Raw genomic sequence first — 12,068 nt, 5'->3', positions numbered from 1 at the left:
AATAAAATAATAATAATAATAATAATAATAATAATAATAAAAGGGAGAAATCAGTATTTTAAACTATGGCCGAAGTTAGAAATAAATAACAAAAAATTAAACTAGCCGGAAAGAACTATGAAAAAAAGCAAATAAAGAAAATCAAATAGAACATGTATCCATAATTGTTTAATTGTAAACGTTTCGATTTAATTAATGAAATCTGTAAAGTTTTTCGTGAAACATTTTTTTTTTATTGTTATTAAAAACAGAAAATGAAAACGACATTATTAAAAATCAATCGTTCTCCAGTTTAATTTTTTTGTTATTTGCTTCGACCATAGTTTAAATACTGATTTCTCCCTTGGATTTTATTGACAGGTGCGCGAAATAAAATGGCGTCTCCAGTTTCGGCGATAATGTGTAAAAGTACCTAAAGCACATTATTAGACCCTAAGACTGAAATAAAACCAGGAAAATTTCCTTTTTATTATTTTTTCATCGTTTTTATTAGACTGAATGTACGTACGCCGCTGAACTACACATTTACCTAATTTTCGTTTTTCATAATTTTTGGATATGTTTATTACTGCGACATGACAAGTAAGTAGATACCATTCGTTTTATTTGATTGCGATTTTCGAAATTCGTTACAATAACGAAGAAGCACCAATAAAAGTTTTTTTACTTTTTTACTGATCAACCCTCGTGGCGGACAATTATCGGTAATGGGTTACGACAGCTGCGAAAAGGCAATTATACAAAAATGAAACACAGGTTCCTGAAATGGTAAATGAAAAACGGAAAGAAAAAAAATTTAATCGCTTTCTGGTTTATTTACGTTGTTACGTTGTATTGGGGAATAGGAGGGGGTGATCCGTTCGACTCTGTTCTATCCCGGTGTTTGGGAAAAAAATGTCACCGGAAAAAAATGGCAGGGAAAATGACAAATATGAATAAATAGATAAAAATGGTGGTTCAAGTCCAGAATTCAACCTAATTGAAAAACAAAAATACAGGAAACATTTTATGATGTACGTCCCCGTCGCGAAACGAAAATGCCATATTCTAAAAACAGTGTTTGTTATGATAGAGTCGACATATCGATTTTTTTTTCATGTGGGTTTTAAGCGAAAACAACAGTACTCACTAGGGACTGCCAAAATTCACCACAGAATTGCCCCCCCCCCTCCGCCTATATGTAACACGATGTAACTTTATTATAAGTTAATATTATCAGTATAACGTTTGTACCATTTAAAAGAAGGGCAAAATACACTAATAATAATTTTTTTAAATTTTTCACCGTACGAAAATAATGAAATTGCGAGACGAAAATTTTGTTTACATAATTGACACTTTAAAATAACGTTCCCATGTAGTAGACATTCCGAACGTGAAAACATACCCGTGTTTAATAAATCTAGCAAAAATCAACTAATGGTCAGATTTTCGTGAAATTTTCGCTACTTATCCATTTTAGAATGAATATTTTTAGTGCGCCCCTCTCCTCCCCATATTTATTTTTTTCGAAATTCGAACAAAATATATTTAAATCTATCGAAATTTCTATTTATTATGAAACAAAAGAGTTCAAATAAGTAAAAAAATATTTATTTTTTAAAAGTTTAAATACATGTATTGAACAAAAACTTACCTTGAAGTTGCAATTAAAAAATTGATATAAATTTAATATTATTATGTTGTTTTTTTTAAATAGCGTTTTTCTAATTAATTTTTTTTTTTTTTTTTTTTTTTACCCCAAACAAGGCATATTGCCACTTTGATGTAGAGGGCTACTATCAGGGACCTAAGTTCCAGGGATAATATGTAGGGAGTTTAGCAGCAAGATGTCAGTACAGTTGGGAAAGCAGGAATCCGGAAGGAAATTCCAAAGTCTAGCAGTTGAGTAAAAGGCTTTCTTACATCTAGGGATCTCAACTGTGTAGGGGTGGGACTTTGCTGTTTGTCAGGGGTATTTTCGTTGAGGGGGTACAAGTGCTTGTAGTTTGTCAGAGCATCAACCATTAAAATACTTGTAAAACAGGCAGAGGGAAGCAACATTTCGTCGATGGGACAGGGGCTGAAGTTTAGATGATAGTTTTGGACCTATTAGGTTGGCGACTCTCTTTTGGACCCTGTCTAGAAGTGAGAGACTATTAGCAGATGCACCAGCCAAAATGTGATAGCGATACTCCATACATGGGCGAATGGTGGCTTTGTAGAGGTACAAGATACTTTCAGGTGTAAGTAACTTTCTAGCATGGTAGAGAGAGCCAACCTTCTTTGCAATGATCTCAATGTATCTATTCTAACTCATGTTTCCTGTGAACGTTAAGCCAAGGAGCTTGAACGAAGTGCTCTCAGGTAAAGTCTCTCTAGCCATAGCTATTGGTGGTTGGTAAGGTTTCATATAATTATTAAAGGAAACTAGCTTTGGCTTGGAAGCGTTGAACATTATCATCCATTTATGACCCCATTCCACTGCAGACTGAAGATCTTCCTCTAGGGTTTCGGCCATTAACTTAGATATGTGCTCATTAGTTTTCCCCACGTGCCTGCTATAGAGCGTGGTGTCGTTGGCAAATATACCCATCTCAGAGACAATTTTATTAGGTAAGTTATTTATGAACATCAGAAATAATAAAATTCCAAGGATCGATTCCTGAGGTACACCCGCATTTATATCAAATTTTTTGGACGAACGCCCATCGAGGACAACTTGGATTCTTCTCTCATTTAAGAAGGATTTAATTATGCTACACATTCGTCCAGTAATACCGTAGGATTATATTCTGATGAAAAGACCATTGTGCCATACCCTGTCAAAAGCCTTAGATATATCAACAGCTCCCCTCCCCTGCCTTATCCAGTGCTTGGTATAAATGTTCAGAGATTACAGTTAGAATATCTGCAGGAGAACGGGCTTGCCTAAATCCATATTGATGGTCTGACAGAAGTTTAACAGCTCTAAGGTAGTGGACTAGTGCTTGATTAATTAAGGACTCAAATATTTTGGTGAAAAGAGGGAGGAGGCTAATTGAGCGATAATTTAATGGGTCAGTTCTTTTGCCAGAGTTTTTGTAAACTGGTACCACAGAAGCAGTTTTTCAGCAGTCAGGAAAGCAAGATTCATTAACGCAGTTGTTAAAGAGGTTAGAGAGAACATGAGCGACCTCAGCAGAGCATTCTTTTAATAGCACAGCTGGGATGAGGTCAGGTTCACATGCTTTTGAGGTGTCTATGTTTTTTATAATATTATGTACTTGGGAGGGCATGATCTTCAGATCATCTAGCATGGTTTCTGTCTGCAGAGGAAAATCAGGGAGGGAATGGCTTGCTGGATCCAAGGTAGAGTTTGAGGCAAACTGACGGGCAAGCATGTTAGCTTTCTCAGTTGCTGTGCAAACAACCTCATGATTGTTTGATAGTGGGGGTATTGTCGATTGTACACAAGCTTGTTTTTCTTCCTGCCTGCGGCTTCAATATTCGCTTTCAGCATACAGGATTCAATGTAACAACCCTCAGAGAAGCCTAGATGACACTAGCCGAGATTTCCAGATAAATAGGAGTCCTAACCAGCTTCTTCATCAGGAGGGGTTACAGTTTGGTGTTGTGACCAGGATATCAACCCGAAAAAAAGGGCGAGACTTAATATTTCTCATTATTTTTTGTTACCACGGAAGAATATAGAAAAACGGAGTTGGGATTGCGTTATAATCTTACATTATTGGTGGCAAGAGAAAAGACGTACTAAGAAAGAGACAGACGGACGGGGACATTTGAAAACAAAAGGAAGGAGAGACAGAAAAGGAAATCGATAAAGAGACGCGCAAAGAAGAAAAAAAAAAAAAAAACGCCTGGAAAAAGACTTTAAGTCAGAAAAAGAATTCGCAGGCGTGAAAAGGACATTTAAAAAAAAAAACTTTAAACAGAGGAACGCCCATTTGAAGAAAAAAAATTTTTAAAAACATTTGAACATTTTGAGAAAAGAAGGAAAACGTAGAGGAAAAAGAGATACTTTTTGACACTCAACAAGTGTGGGCCGCGAATCGACGAGAAAAAAGAGAGAGAGAAAGAGACGCAACACAGTCGAGGTAAGAGAGCCTTTTTTCTTTCTGTCCTCTGTGCAAATTGGCCTAGAGAGAGAGAGTAAGAAGGATTATATTGAGAGCATCAGAGAGCATGGTTTTGCTGTCGCTGTGAAATTAACAATTAGTCATGCGTGCTTCCAATCCATAGCAGTGATATTAGTGAGTTAATGGGAGAAAGGGGTGATTGTTGCAGACACAAGCGGAAGTCATTTTAAAAACAGACCATTCGCTGTTGCGTGGACGTTTCTTTTCTGGGATTGAGATATATTTTTTTTTATTGAATTAAAAGGCTTGAAAGAGAAGAAAGAGAAAGTTTTATTGTTTTTTAATGCTAAAACAATTGATTGTAATCCAATTGACGCTTAAATGAAGCTTATATTTTTTTCTTTATTGAATTAAAAGCTTGAAAGAAAAAAAGAGAGAAAGTGGAAAAAGTTTTTATTGTTTTTGCTTAAGTTTTTTTTGTGATTGCATAATTGTTTTTTGTTATTATTTTTTGGTGTTTGTAATTTTTCTCTTTTGTGAAGTTATTTGATATTGCGTATATTTGAATATTTTAATATCATGGGGGCGTAGACAGATAATCCAGAATAATGATGAGATAAATAAATCCTTGCGAGAATGTCTAGTTAAGACGTAAGAAGGAATTCTTAATTGCGATACCAGCATAAAAGGGGGTCGCGTGATGCCGGCATTATAACAACAAGGAGAGGTCACGTCTGGAACGGTGGTGATGGTGGCAGAGGTCAGGGTGGAATTAACTTTTTACGATGAAGGAGAGAAGGCCTTAGCAGCCCTCTCAACGATATTGGGTGACGAAGACATCAAGAGACAACCCGGCAGCCCAGAGAAATTCCTGGAGGGCCAGAAGACTGACTTGATTCTGGTTGATGTCACCACGGGTCAACGACAAAGGGTTCGAATGACCTTGAGTGACATGTGGTCAAGATTAAATGGGAACTGTAAGAGAATACCTGCCTCTTGGGGAGCGAGAAATCGGAAATGGGATGATACGTGGCCCCATGACCCACCCGATGTGAGACCAGAAGAAAAAATGAGTACTCTACCTCGAGAGTAGCTTAATATGAAGGTAGAGAGTTGTTCACTTATTTTAAAGTGACTATTCGTTGAGTTCAGTTGAGAGCGGGTTTAGCTCTGATGATAATGATTTATGACTGTAATTACATTACAATTTTAAATTGTGAAGGAAGAATTCCAATGATTAAATTTAGTTGAAGAAAAAAAAAGTTTTTTTTAAATAAAAAAAAAAAGAATACTATTTTAAGCAGTTCGTGAACTTTGACGAATATCGGCTGTGTATTTATGTAGCGATGTTGAATGCTGTTGTGAGAATTAAACTGTTCAGAGTTGTGTTTTTATGTATTCAAATGAGAAAATTGGAGATATAAATTTTTGAGAGTTGAATTAATTTTTGAAGGAAAATTGTTTTTGTTACCTCAGTCTGGAGGGATTTCATTTGTTAAACTGAACAAATTTTAGTTGTGTTTAGTTGAGAATAATTAGAAGCATTAATTACGGCGATTGAACTGACTTTTGGAGGAATTAAAATTTTGCCTCAGTCAGGAAGGATTTCTTAATTGCGAAATAAGGGTCAAAGAGGCTGCGTTCTGAATGAAAATCATTGGAAATAATTATTAACATCACTGAGTGAAGTGTGGTACACTCCATTGTACGTAAAAAGTGATTTATTATAGTTTTAGATGGATTTTTCGATTGCGAGTAAATCAGGTGCGTAATGTTCGCACCTGGAGCTATTAATTGAAAAAAAAGACAGAGATTCTCGTGCGATAGCGAGGCGTTAACTGATTCTCCTTGAAGGGCGCGACCCGCGAGGTCATTAAATATTACGCAGTTTAGTAATTAATTTTTTGTAATTAGTTGAAAGGGATTACGGAGCATTTAAGTTGAATTTTGGGAGTAAGAAGTTTGCCGATCCTTGCATGACCTCGTGGTGCATTTCTGTATATGGGTCTATTCGGACATGCTGCCTGGGAGGACGCTGGGGATGTGTGGATAACTCCCTGTAGTTTTTTTTTATTAATCGTCCATAAGGAGACACATGCTGAAATTGAGGTCGTTGTCTGCATGTGTTGTCGTTGTATGAGCGTGTGTGTGTCACACGGAGAGAGAAGACGTGTATCATATTAATCGTCCATGGGGAGACAGATTAATTATGCTGAAATTGAGGTCGTTGTCTACACGAGCGTGTATGTGTCACACGGAGAGAGAAAGAGTGTATTATGGGAACGTGTTTTGAAATATCGAAAGGAATTCGATCAATTAGGGGGTGTATCTAGCTTCCTGTAGTTTTCTTTTATTATTTTGACTATCCATGAGGGTACAGAGTAATTTTAATGAAACTGAATTGGCTATTGAAACAGCCTGTGACAAAGGTACTTGACTTTTTGTAAATAGCTGTGTACTGACAGACGGAATTTTCCTCGCTTTGTTCCGGAGATAGGCATGATCAAGCTGGTGTATCTGTGGAGACCAGGAGAGATGGTCTGATAGCAGAGCGGGGAGTGGTAGCTGGCAGAAGGAGGGAACTGTGTTACGCTACGTGGACAGAATCGCGAATTGTTAACCCCCGGTGGCCCTGAGCACCCTGTTGGGGACAGGACGGTCTGCAGTGTGATAAACGACCCCGTCCCCATGTGTGTATAATGGTGAATGGATGTATTTAATGGTAGAGAAATTGAAAAGACGAAAGGTCGCATAATGAAGACGAAAATATACCGTTATATATCAACGAAACAAATGCAATTTTATTGCATAAATATACAGGAAAGAGTGATAGGAAGTGATAGGAAGAATAAGAGTTCAGTGAGAGATAAGTAACGTTACTTGCAGTTGACTGGCTAATCAGGAACGCGGTGGTGGCTCATAGCTCCACCGGAGCGGTGTTCGTCACATCTTGACTGGTCGAGCGTTCAGCGGAAAAGAGGGTGAAATATGAGAAACAGGAAGTGACGTAACTAGGTCGCTCTTCTGAGTTAAAGGGCGACAATCAAGTAAGGCTGAGTTTTCAACTCCCACACCCCGTTCGCTCTGCTTGTGGTTAGGAAAAAATAGCATTGATGAACGCTCCGCCTGGAGGACGGTTGGGGAGATCGATGCCTGTCAGTCATAGCTGCGTTAATGAATACAAGAGCTATTTGGAAGAGTAGAATAATATACCCAAATATTAAACTCTTGGAGGATGAAACATTAGTGTTTGTGTTTGAATTATCAGAGAGGATTCGATAAGTCGAGGAACCAAATATAATGTTTATCAAGTTGTACCCTATCCACTGGACACACCCAAGTTAGGGTTGGTAGCCAGTTACAGAGTGGAGTCAGAATATGTAGTGTTTAATATGGCAAGAGATAAATTTATGCTGTTGTATCAGCGAGAGGCAGGGATATGCCGAAATAATGGTCTTGGAATTTGCCGGTCACAGAGTCCATTGTATGTCACTGGAGTGTGTTGGGATTATTTCAGGGGATGAGAGAGTGATAAATAGCGTCTGCAAGGTTGAAGTGGCAAGTGAAGGTCTTTTGCCACTGGCTATAAGAGTAGCTGAAGGCACCTGGTTGGTATCCACACAACAGAAGATTGAATTGTTTAAGGTATGCGGTAATACGGCTGCTGGGATAATCTTTAGCTATGGTAGAACTGGGCAAGGGTTGTGAAGCCTGGGGAAAGGGCATAGGGTTACTTGTGTATTATCAGGTTGAGGAACGGTATTTGTTAAAAGCACCTGAGGTAGAGTGCGCGAATGACCAATTGACTAACCTTACTGACCTCTGGGATCCCCTGATCGATCGTTCACCGCCACATACCCGACTTAGGCTACCAAAAGCTATGGAAGGAGTTAGACGAATAGATTTGAATGAATTACAGGCCGGATTAAACGGTCTGGAGATTACAGAAGCTAGGGATAGACTTCATAAGGTAGTGGCAACAGGAGTGGGAGTGAGCACGCTAGTAACGATAATTGTGCTGTTGTTGGTGGTTGTATGGTGCGTGAAGAGAGTGAAGATGAGAGGAAAGCAAGGTGATGAGCATCTCGGGGCTGATTGCACGGATGGCGAGAGAGACCCTGGTTCAAAACTGCCTGTGATTCTGGAAAATGTGGCTGCTGGTGCTGACGAAAACGAAGTGCAACCCAGAGACTTCCCTGGTGCTGAAATCCAAAGGAACTGAAGACAACTTGAAGATCTTCTTTTCTTTTCTTTTCTTTTCTCTCTGTTTTACCCAAAATTCTTGCAGGGCGCTGAGCTGAGAACTGTCGAAAGAAAGTCCCAACGATACCTTGAATGACCATGAGGTGAGAAGTCCTCAGTGAAGAAAAATTTTACAAGATGCTTATAAAGAAGACTTGAACTGTGAAATAAAAGGTGAAGGTTTAACAACAACTGCTTAAGGTGAGAAAGATTCCCCTAGCTCGATAAAAAGCGGGTCCTTTGAGAACCCTGATTAGGGCTGCATACCCTTTATTACGAGACTGTGCTGTTGATAGCAGTGAAGTGAAAAAAAAACCTTGAAAAAAACTCTTGTAAATTGTGACTGTGACTCTGTGAAACACAAAAAATTGAACTATGATAAAATGATGAAAAGAAAATGGAAAAAGGGGAATAACTCTTATAAAGCCTTGAAAAAAAATCAAGTAATTTTGAAAAAAAGGAAAAGGGACAAAATTTTTAAACAAGGGAAGTAACTCTTACGAGTAATTGATGAACTTAATGCAATTTATTGAGTGACAATTTTTAAATTATGATTATTTTATCTTTGAATTATTCATGTGAGTTGAAAAAAAACAGAATATACAAACAAAAGAAACAATTTGCATGTGAAAAAAAAAGAAACTGTATTAGCTCTGACGAACCTTGAACTTTTACATTTGATGATCTTATGAACTATTTTCTAAATTGACTTTCTTATAGACTTTTGAACGAAAAAAAAGGGGGCATAACCCTGATTAAAGGGTGGATATGGGATTGTGTATATGTTACTTGTTTTTGACGGGTAATTTGAGGATGGAGAGAGGGGTTTGTGAAAAAAAAATCTGACGGCAAACTGTAAAAAGGGATGGAGCGGTGTTTTAAGGAATTAGACTCCATTGGTTCTACGAAGCAATATAGTCTAATAGGGGCGAATGTGATGTAATCTCCCATTGGGGAGCTTTAGAACCCCCCCCCCAGAGGGCCCAGGAGAGGTTGAATAACTACGCTGAGATACCTAATCGTTCCTGGGTGACGCCAGATAACCCGAGGATTTGAAATGGAGAATATAAATATATATATTTTATTTCATGTCAAAATAGATATTGTTTAAAACCAGGGAAATATATATTTTGCAGCTAAAGTTGATGACAGGAACTTGAAGACTAACATTGTCTGGCCTTGGTGAACTCAAACTCGGATGTCAGAACTGACATCTGACCTTGGCGGCCGTGAGAATTAGTAATTCAGATTCCAGATTCGGGAATTGCACACACGCAAAATCTGGGGCTTTTCGATTGGCGAAATCTTATTGGCTAGGAAAACTTCCACCCCATCCACATACCTCACTATATATACGACTGTCGCGCGAAGAAGAGTCAGAAGAGAAGAACAGACCATATGGGGACGTGACCCGCTACTTCCTCATCCACCCATCTGTCACTGTCTGTGAAGAGATTTGAGACTTTGAGAAAACTTACTAATGATATTTGTAAAAACATTTGTACATAAGTTTGTGAAAATTAACTCTGTAGACTAGAGTACACAAGCTTATTTTTCTTCCTGCCTGCGGCTTTGATATTTGCTTTCAGCATACAGGATTCAATGTAACAACGCTCATGAAGACTAGACGACACGAGCCGAGATTTCCAGATAAATAGGGGTCCTAACCAGCTTCTTCATCAGGAGGGGTTACAATCTTTAGATCATCTAGCATGGTTTCTGTTCACAGAGGAAAATCAGGGAGGGAATGGCCTGCTGGATCCAAGGTAGAGTTTGAGGTAAACTGACGGGCAAGCATGTTAGCTTTCTCAGTTGCTGTGCAAGCAACCTCATGATTGTTTGATAGTGGGGGTATTATCAATTGCCCATTATTTACTATACTGTTGTAGATTTTCCAGAAATCACGAGTTCCTGATTTTTGTGCTTCAAAGTATTTCCTGGTAGTTTCAGTGTATTTACTTTTAGCTGTTGCTACTTCTTTCTTGCAATTATTTCTAGCTTCTATATACTTTTGTCTATTTGTACAGGACTTATGCGGGATAAATCTACAGTATGCATGTTGCCTCTGAGCAATGGCCACTGTGCATGCAGAAGTAAGCCATTGGGAAGAGTGGAGTTTACTATATATATATACTATAATCAGTTGAATTGCCAAAAAAAAGTAATTTCTTAAAAATTAACTGATTTTTAAAAGATTAAAACAATTAAAATTCCATTATTTCAAAGTGTCCGCTGCAACATAGCTTTTTTAATTAATTGTGTGAACATTTTTTTTTAAATATGAAGTTATAATATAAACATGGCTCTTGCCACCTATTTCATGGCCAGATTAAAACTGATTCAAAATTAATATTGTGCTAAAATCCAGTTTTTGTACATGCACTACGATATTTTTGTAAAATACAGAAGCTGGGACTGAACCAAATGAATTGGTTCATTGGAAAACATTCACTTCCACAGTTGAGTTCGCCATTCTAAAACTTCACAGCTTAACTCGATTATTCTGTTAGTGTTTACTAAAAAGTAACCAAATTATCTATTAAAAGTAAGTTGTTAAATTATTTTTATAAATTTTTTCTTGTGTTTTATGTTTAATTTTAAAGTTTATTAAACTTTATTTTTTCCAATGTTAGATACTTTAAAAACTCAACTTTTTTCGTTAATGTTTGTTTTTAATTTTAGTAGTAATGAAGTGGTCGGAGGCACCAAACTGGTAAAAGGGAAAATTATTCCCAAGTAGCATTCAGGGGGGGGGGGGGGGGAATGCTCTTTCATATAAATAATTTAAATCATTCCAAAGTGTCGAAAACTTAAATAAACAAATAACATATGTAGTGAATTAACAAAGTATTTTATTGTTGCTTCTGCTCTTCCATAGATATCAAAAAAGTCACGTAACATTTTATTTTTGTGTTATGTTTTCTACCCCCACTGAAAAAAAAACGGATTTTATTTAATTATTTCTAACGATAATGATGAATCTTTTTTTACATTTCGATGATTTAATCTTTAAGTAAATTATTTGAATGTAAAATAAACTCCTACTAAATTAAATTACAGTAGTAATTAATAGTTTTTTTTTTTAAAATCGTCCATCGTGGCACATCAATTTGATGACGTCACCAGATCATGTGTACATTTTGGAAAAGTTCACATAAAAATGGTAGTCCGTAGTACTCATTTAATTGTCATGTCGAAAATAGTAATATATTCAAAAATTACGAAAATTCATTCAGTGGACAATTATTTATAGTTGAAATTAAAATTTTTACGGAAAATTGAGGGAAACTGCATCTTCCTTGATGTGAACACCTTGAAGACTGCGAATACAGGGGACATACTTATCTCCCTTTTCGCCACTTTAACAGCTGCTGAATTAGATTATATCGATAAACTTTTTTTACTAAAAAAAAACAATAGAAATGGTTCTACGTGATGAATTTTCGTATTTCTTTAATATATTACTCTTTTCGACATGACAACTAAGTACTGTTGTTTTTGCTTAAAACAACATATTTTTAAATAATCGATCTGTCGACTCTAAAGATCACGTAAATTGATCACATATTTTTTAATAACTAAGAAAATCAAATTTTATAAGGAAGCGAAAACAGTGTGTCTTGATCCGCCATATTTAATAAATAAAGAGAGACAATTCACGTATTCATTTAAAAAAAATTTTTTTTTTCGGACTGTTATCCTCATCTTAATGGTTGCTGTTGTTTTACCACGTTTCAACCAACTTATCTACTGGCCTTCTTCAGGTGG

This window comes from Euprymna scolopes, chromosome 6 (genome assembly GCF_053919585.1).
Source record: "Euprymna scolopes isolate OS-2025 chromosome 6, ASM5391958v1, whole genome shotgun sequence".
NCBI lineage: Eukaryota > Metazoa > Mollusca > Cephalopoda > Sepiida > Sepiolidae > Euprymna > Euprymna scolopes.
This window is presented reverse-complemented; position numbering follows the sequence as displayed.